Source organism: Macrobrachium rosenbergii, chromosome 42 (assembly GCF_040412425.1).
Source record: "Macrobrachium rosenbergii isolate ZJJX-2024 chromosome 42, ASM4041242v1, whole genome shotgun sequence".
Taxonomy (NCBI): Eukaryota; Metazoa; Arthropoda; class Malacostraca; order Decapoda; family Palaemonidae; genus Macrobrachium; species Macrobrachium rosenbergii.
In genome coordinates this window covers 56,478,701-56,486,200 of record NC_089782.1, presented here as the reverse complement: position 1 = coordinate 56,486,200, position 7,500 = coordinate 56,478,701, and the positions used below count along the sequence as shown (strand labels likewise).

The following is a 7,500-nucleotide window of genomic DNA, read 5'->3' as shown; positions in this document are numbered from 1 at the left end:
CTCTCTCTCTCTCTCTCTCTCTCTCTCTCTCTCTCTCTCTCTCTCTCTCTCTCTCTCTCTCTCTCTCTCACACACACACACACAGTCATTGCAAGTAACATGGCATTCTTTCAATGACCGAACATATCAGTGTTATGAAAGTGATGGAGATTTTTTCAAATATCAGGCTTATGAAAATATAACATAACTAATGCCAATGATATCTGATATGAATTCCTATGAAAATCTAAAAAAAAAAATACGTGAACAATTAAAATTGATTTAGTTACAAGAGTATATAATGAATCATAAGAAATAATGTATTGCTGAACTATGAAGTATGTATGTGTGTGTGTGTGTTTGGTAAATCCAGATAGCTGTATATGTCTGTGTGTATGCACTAACTACAGCCTGTTATAAAATTCTCACACAGCGTTGATAAATCTGAATCTAGAAAACTAGGCTACTCCTTGTCAACTGAGAGCTTGGCCATCGCTAAAATATCACCCAGAAGTAGGATCAATATATATTCACTGATCTGTCATTTCAAACAACAATTGCTTACATACAGAAAAATTAATTTGTACTGATAACATCATTGCAAAATTACTGAAATATATTGGGTTAGGCTACCTGTGCATATTTTCACGCATTCATATCAGAGTTAGACAACAGGTTTGCCTTTTCTAAAAAATTATGCCCGTAAAAGTAAGCATTAGAGAAAGTAAAGTACACATGGTAATATTCTTTTATCCGATGGAACGGTAATCGATTACCCGTGAAATATGAGAGCTTTTGCTATAGGTATAAAAAGTGGATTTATAAACACAACACTTGCACACAAACACTAACACACACACACACACACACACACACACACACACACACACATATATATATATATATATATATATATATATATATATATATATATATATATATATATATATATATATATATATATATATATATATATATATATATATATATATATATATATATATATATATATATATATATATATGTATGTGTGTGTGAAATTACATATAGTTACATTCCTCACGGTCTGGATAGTGCATCCCCTGCCAATCTCTCTCTCTCTCTCTCTCTCTCTCTCTCTCTCTCTCTCTCTCTCTCTCTCTCTCTCTCTCTCTCTCTCTCTCTCTCTCCACAATGCTTCCTACCGAGTTGGTCAGGGCTGGGGGTGTGGGGATTAGAACACTAGGTTGTAAACACGTGGATCGTATGATGCCCTATAGTTAGAAAACCTGGACGTTGTAAAGATCCGCAACCCCAGAGTACCCATGTAAAGACTGGCTATCCTCAGAATGAACTTGTTAACATCAGCCACCCCCCAGTACTGAACACGGCGAAGGGACATTCCATTTGGCCGACAACAAACAGATGCACCGCCAGTATCAGAATGAGCTTGTTAGCATCAGCCACCCCAAATATTAGCTTGTTAAGATAAACAACCCTCAGGTACTCTGGGGTTGCTGTTCTTTACAACGTCCGAAAACCTTAAGTTTTTATTCTCTGGTTTTGTCAATATTTTTGTTCTTTTCTATATTTTTGTTTTAGATATAACAGAATTAGTGTGTTAGTGAACTCCCAAGTGAGGACTAGTTTCTAGAAAAGAAGAAATAGTTAATCAGTAATTTCATAAATGGCATTTTTCTTGTTAAGCTGTCGGTACAGAACGTTCTTCATCTCGCAAGTAAATGAACGCAGCCGATTTAGACTACGGTGACTGGTATTATTTAAAAAAAAATGGCTTCAAATTCAGTAAGATGATTACAATATCAGTCCATTCATGAAAAATGATAATCACTGATTAATGGATGTTGAGGGGGGAACATATATCAAGAGGAAAAAATAGAATATTAATGTTTTATGAAGCGAAAATTGTTAGGGAAAATCCATCGTAAGATATATTTTCTGAATATTTTGGGAAATTCTAAGCGTTCCTTCGTGTAAAGTATTGAAAGTATGTCAACGACAACTGGACGTAAATATAGAAAAAGTATTATTCTTTTTAGTGATGCCATTATCGAGAATCTTTTCAAGCTAGAATGCAGACAGCATTAGACTTGTAAGGAAGGTATTGAGTGACATACTGGCTGGGTGTTGTTTAGTTTATTGGTGGTTCCTTACTGAATTAATGTACAGAATCCTCATGGTTGTTATTGGCTGGTGCGAGCCACAATGTAGTTTCTACCCACAGACAAGGCAAAACAGAGATTATGTTTCGGACATCTGTGCTTGTCGACAGACAAACAGATGGTGATTGTGAGAGACATAATAAACGTACAATGATAAAACATATATCAATGGAAAGGCCAGGAAATTCCACATATGGAGATTCGAGACAGATTAATGAATACAATGCAGTAGCATAATATATGTGAAATGGCAAGACGTTTGACGTATTCACAAACAGAAACATACATACAGTTTGACACAAGATTCGGTGGAACATTATGAGTGCATGATCGGAATGCTTGCATGGCAATGCAAGTAATGGTGATTGTACATGAATCGAGACAACAATGGTTAGAGAGAAATATACAGGAATATTGTATGGCAGAAGTTGCGTTCCTTCGAGCGATGGCCACTGACACACGGGAGGGAGAGAGAGAGCAGGATGCTTGTTGTCTTGTTTTGTCCGATGGCTGACTCACACGCACGTGTGCCCATAGGACCGCCATGCGGTCCCTTACAATACCCCCCCCCCACAAGCAGGCCCTGATAGTGGAAATCGTCTTGCTGACATTGCGAATGGGTGCAAAGGGCTTGGGCTTTGGGCGGGCAGCAGACTGAAGGGTAATGCCGGTCAGGACGACGTAGGCCAGCAGGAACTCGAGGAGGACGGTGGCGGGTTGAAGGATGACATCGGCTGATCCTACGGTAGCCAGCTCGAGGGGACGGCAACAGGCTGAAGGGTGATGTCAGCTGATCCTTCGGTAGCCAGCTTGAGGGGGACGGCAGCAGGCTGAAGGATGATGTCAGCTGATCCTTCGGTAGCCAGCTCGAGGGGGATGGCAGCAGGCTGAAGGATGACGTCGGCTGGTCCTCCGTTGGTCAGCTCGTCCGGTACAAGTTCGGGGCCAGTGTCAGGCTGCCTGGAGGAGGCTTCCAGGGCTCCGGTGGTGGGATGGGTCATCTCCGAGGGTCGGACATCTATTGTTGGCTCGAGGACGACGGGAGGCTGAGTGAAGGAGGCAGCACGGTATTCGTTGGCGCGTGGGTCGTTATTGTGGGTTGGTCGTCTGCTATCGGCTCCTTCGGGTCACTCCAGGGTCACCAGTGTAAGGAAGTTATTGAGTGACATACTGGCTGGGTGTTATCTAGTTTAATGGTGGTTCCTTACTGAATTAATGTACAGACAAGGCAAAACAGAGATTATGTTTTAGACATCTGTGCTTGTCGACAGACAAAGGCCAGGGAATTCCACATATGGACATTTGCATGAGATTCGAGACAGATTAATGAATACAGTGCAGTAGCATAATATATGTGAAATGGCGAGACGTTTGGCATCTTCATAAACAGAAACACACACACAGTTTGACACAGAAGATTCGGTGGAACATTATGAGTACATGATTGGAATGCTTGCATGGTAATGCAAGTAGTGGTGATTGTACATTAATCGAGACAACAATGGTTAGAGAGAAATAGACAGGAATATTGCATGGTAAAAGTTGCATTCCTTCGAGCGATGGCCGCTGATGCACGGGAGAGAGAGAGAGAGAGTGGGATGCTTGTTGTCTTGTTTTGTCCAATGGCTGACTCACACGCACGTGTGCCCATAGGACCGCCATGCGGTCCCTTACAGACTTTTTAAAAACTTTCGCAGTGAATTGAGTCGACTTCCCACATACCAGCTAGTACCTGGAGTAGCAGCTATTCTCATCTTGGCTGAGGCAAGAGTGGAAAGTGTCAAAGTTTTTGACAGTTCAGAAGGGTATTATACAAGTGGAACATCTTGTCAGAGACAAGACAAGTTGACCTCTCTTTCTTGCACGAGGAGGCAAGAGGCACAAAATCAAGAGATTTGTTCAGGCTAATGGAGAAGCTTCTTCTTTAGGCAGAGTCCAGGAACATAATTTTTTACTGCAGTTCATCCAAGGGAAGAGCAATGCTATCGCAGACCACCTTGGCAGGAAAGGGCAAGTTCTTCTGTCACAATGATCTCTTCATCTGCAAGTCTCTCAGAAGTTGTGGAATCTTTGGGAAGCCCTGAACACCAATCTGTTCACAGCCTCCCATAGTGCAGAACTCCCAGTTTTCTACTCCATGCCAGGATCTTCAGGCATGGGCAGTTGATATTTTTCAAGGGTGGTGAATCTAGGCCTTTATGTTTTTCCTCCATTTTTACTCTTGAGGAAAGTACTTGACAATTTGTGAGTGTTGGAGAACACAAGGATGACAGTGATAGCCCCTTAATGGCCCCAAAGGGAATGGTTTCCTGAACTACCTCTCCTGGCAGTAGACCTTCATTGGCTTATACCATTCAGGAAAGTCCTTCTCAAACATTCACATTTGAGAAGATTTCATTAAAAAAATCCACATGCTTCATTTAACTTTGTGGAGACTCAACTGTCTCTTAAGACTTACGGGCTGCTGAATTACAAGAGGCTGTGCCAGCACAAGGCTGGCTGAATCTAAGTTGTAGTACTGTAGTAGTAGTAGTCTCTTAAGAGCTAGAAGCTTTTCAAGAGCGGCTAGGGAATCAGTCCTTAAGTCTAGAAGACCCTCCAATGTTAGATTGTATTTTAGCAACAGTGGTCAGTTAAATCATGGTGCATATCCCAAGGGATATCTAGCACTTGTACCTCTGTAGAGAACTTAAATTCTTCTGGTATCTCAGGTACACAAAGCAACCATCTGTTCCAGTAATAAAAGGATTTTGCTCTGTTGTCTTCAGTTCTGTGACATACTAACTTCAATATTGCTCATGATTTAGATTTGAAAGAGGTGTTCCTATCTTTCGAGTGGGAAGCCCCAAAATCTTTCTATCATTGTGTAGAATGGAATGTGATGTAGTTTGTATGTTTTTAGCATTACCTCAGATTGAGTCTTTGGATAAAGCTTCCCTTAAGAACTTAACTTTGAAGATAATATTTGTCATTGCTGTTGCTGTGGTGAAACATTAGAACTTCAAGCCCTTTTTTGTAATGTGGACTTTCTTTCTTTTCTGCCTTTTTATAGGGTTAAAACCCCTTCCCAGATTTGTGACAGTACCAAATGTAACTGCTTTAATAGGTTGTGAAGAGGAAGCTGTGCTTTGTCCAGCTTTAATTGGAACTGTAAGGATTTACTTGGACAGACTTAAACCTGTAAAAGGAGGAGTTAAACATTTATTCTGTGGAATTAAGATGCTAAACACTTCTATGTCCTTTTTGTATGTTACATAATTAAGTCAGTGCACAGTGAGTTGAATTCTAATTTTATACCCTTTTTGTAAGGTAAAACCTCACAACATGCATGCCATAAGCATGTCTTTCAATTTCCTTAAAAACCATTCACTAAAGAAAGTTGTCAATGCAGTTCGGTGGAAAAGTAACTCAGTTTTTGCCTTGTATTTTTGCGAGACGTTGAGTTTTCATGAGAATTGTACAGCCCGTAGTCCTATTGTTGCAGTGGGTACAATTTTCCACAGTACCAAAAATGAGAGTAATCTGCCTTTCTCTCCTATTGTTTGGTTGTTAGGAAATTTTGGTCTTGAGTTTGGGGAGCATGAAGATACACATTGGTGTATAGGGGTGCACCTTCAGTATACGAAGATAGTTGTCTTTAGTTTGGACTGTCAGTTGTGAGCTTTCAACTCTGGCACAGGAATCATTAGTACGCTACAAGACTGAGTCCTTTTTCCCCTGTAAGGATCCTCTGACAAGTCTCACTACAAGGACCTTATACCATGCTGTGAATCAACCATCTGGCGGCAGTACTTACCAGGAAGAATAACACTACAGGTATGAATGTTTACAGGCTTTTTCCCCATTTAAAAAAGCTTTTAGTTTGCTTGGCTGAGTGGATGTTTCACTGGCTGCACTTACCCACCATCCTCTTTCAATGTGGTAGGAAGTTAATTTTAACAGTAGACAAGATTCATCCCAAATAACGAAAATTGTTATAATAAAATTTATTATTTGGATACTGTACTTACCTACTGTTAAAGTGGAAGCCCACTAAACCTTCCACATCGTATATTGGTTGGTCAGGAAGAATTCTGACAAGAACGTAAACATTCCAACACCGGGTGGGAAACAGGTGATTATAGACAGTTAATCCAGGTCAGACAAGCGTTTTTCTTATGTTTATTTGGCAAGTCGATCACACCTAATGATGCAAAGATGTAAGTTAACTGTAACAGTAGGTAAGTATCCAAATAATTCATTTTATTTTAGAAACTTTAATAATGGGTTTGTCTGTAGAACAGTGTTAGTGAAGGCTTTTATGTTCTGGTGATATAATGCCAATGACACATTTGGTACCAGATTTGTAGTGGAGTATATCCACCAGGCTTGAGAGATTACCATCTCCCTTGATTGTTGAAGTTTAGGAATGTGATTCAATTGTTTCAATAAATTACCCTGTAATAATAACAGTAGTTGCAGATCCTAGAGCCAATGTAAGGCAGTACTACTTGAGATTTTTGATGATCAGAGGAGAAACTTCTGATAGTGCTAAGACTTAAATCAGAGGAAAAAATACCTATAAAGTGGGAAGTCTTTTGAATATATTGGGTAGCACTGCATTGCTGTGGAGTCTGAACTGTTCATGACTGCTATGAACAAAGCATTTTGAAAATGACACGAAAGACACACACACCCTTTTACAGGACATTGTTGAGAGTGCTGCTGAACACTTATTGTTGGGAGAGCTGCTCTTCCTTCAGAGTGTATCAAACAGTCCCAATAAGAGATTTTATGGGTAACTGCAGACAAGATTTACATTCCCTACTGGTAAACCGAGGTTGGTATGGCTCAGGCAGAGATGGGCTTCATTTCTTAATGGTGTTTTTGATCTTGCAGGCTTATTCAGTACATGGTGTTGGTAAGCCTTATGTGGGAACCTTGTGAACTTTCAAGATGGTCTTTCTCAAAGACATTTGTTTCAGTAAGTTTTGCTGTTAACCTTAACACCAGATGTGACTGAACTACATGGCCCATGACATAAGTGTCCAATACTTGCTGTGATGTAATACTTACTTGCTCTTATCCTTCTGCCAATGAATTTTCCTCTTATTAGTATACATCATAGTTAACAAGCTCATTTGTTTGATCCAGTCATTATAAGGAAAATCCTAGGCAATACTATTCTATTCTATTTTCAGTTATTCACTATCACATTTTTAAGGAGTTGCAATATATTCATTAAGAAGTCTGGCTCAGCGCATTGAGAATTAAGAATTTTAACTTATGTGACCTGGCAAAACTAATTAACAGCTCCTCCAAGCAAAAAAATTCAAGTTAAGTTTACTCTTAACAGGGTGTGTAGACTTTCAAGAAGAAA

General features: G+C 39.9%; 1 protein-coding gene across 1 annotated transcript in view; it reads left to right on the top strand.

Annotated features, from left to right (window-relative positions):
• LOC136828449 (uncharacterized) overlaps positions 1–7,500 on the top strand; it is a 259,461-nt gene that overhangs the window by 250,385 nt on the left and 1,576 nt on the right.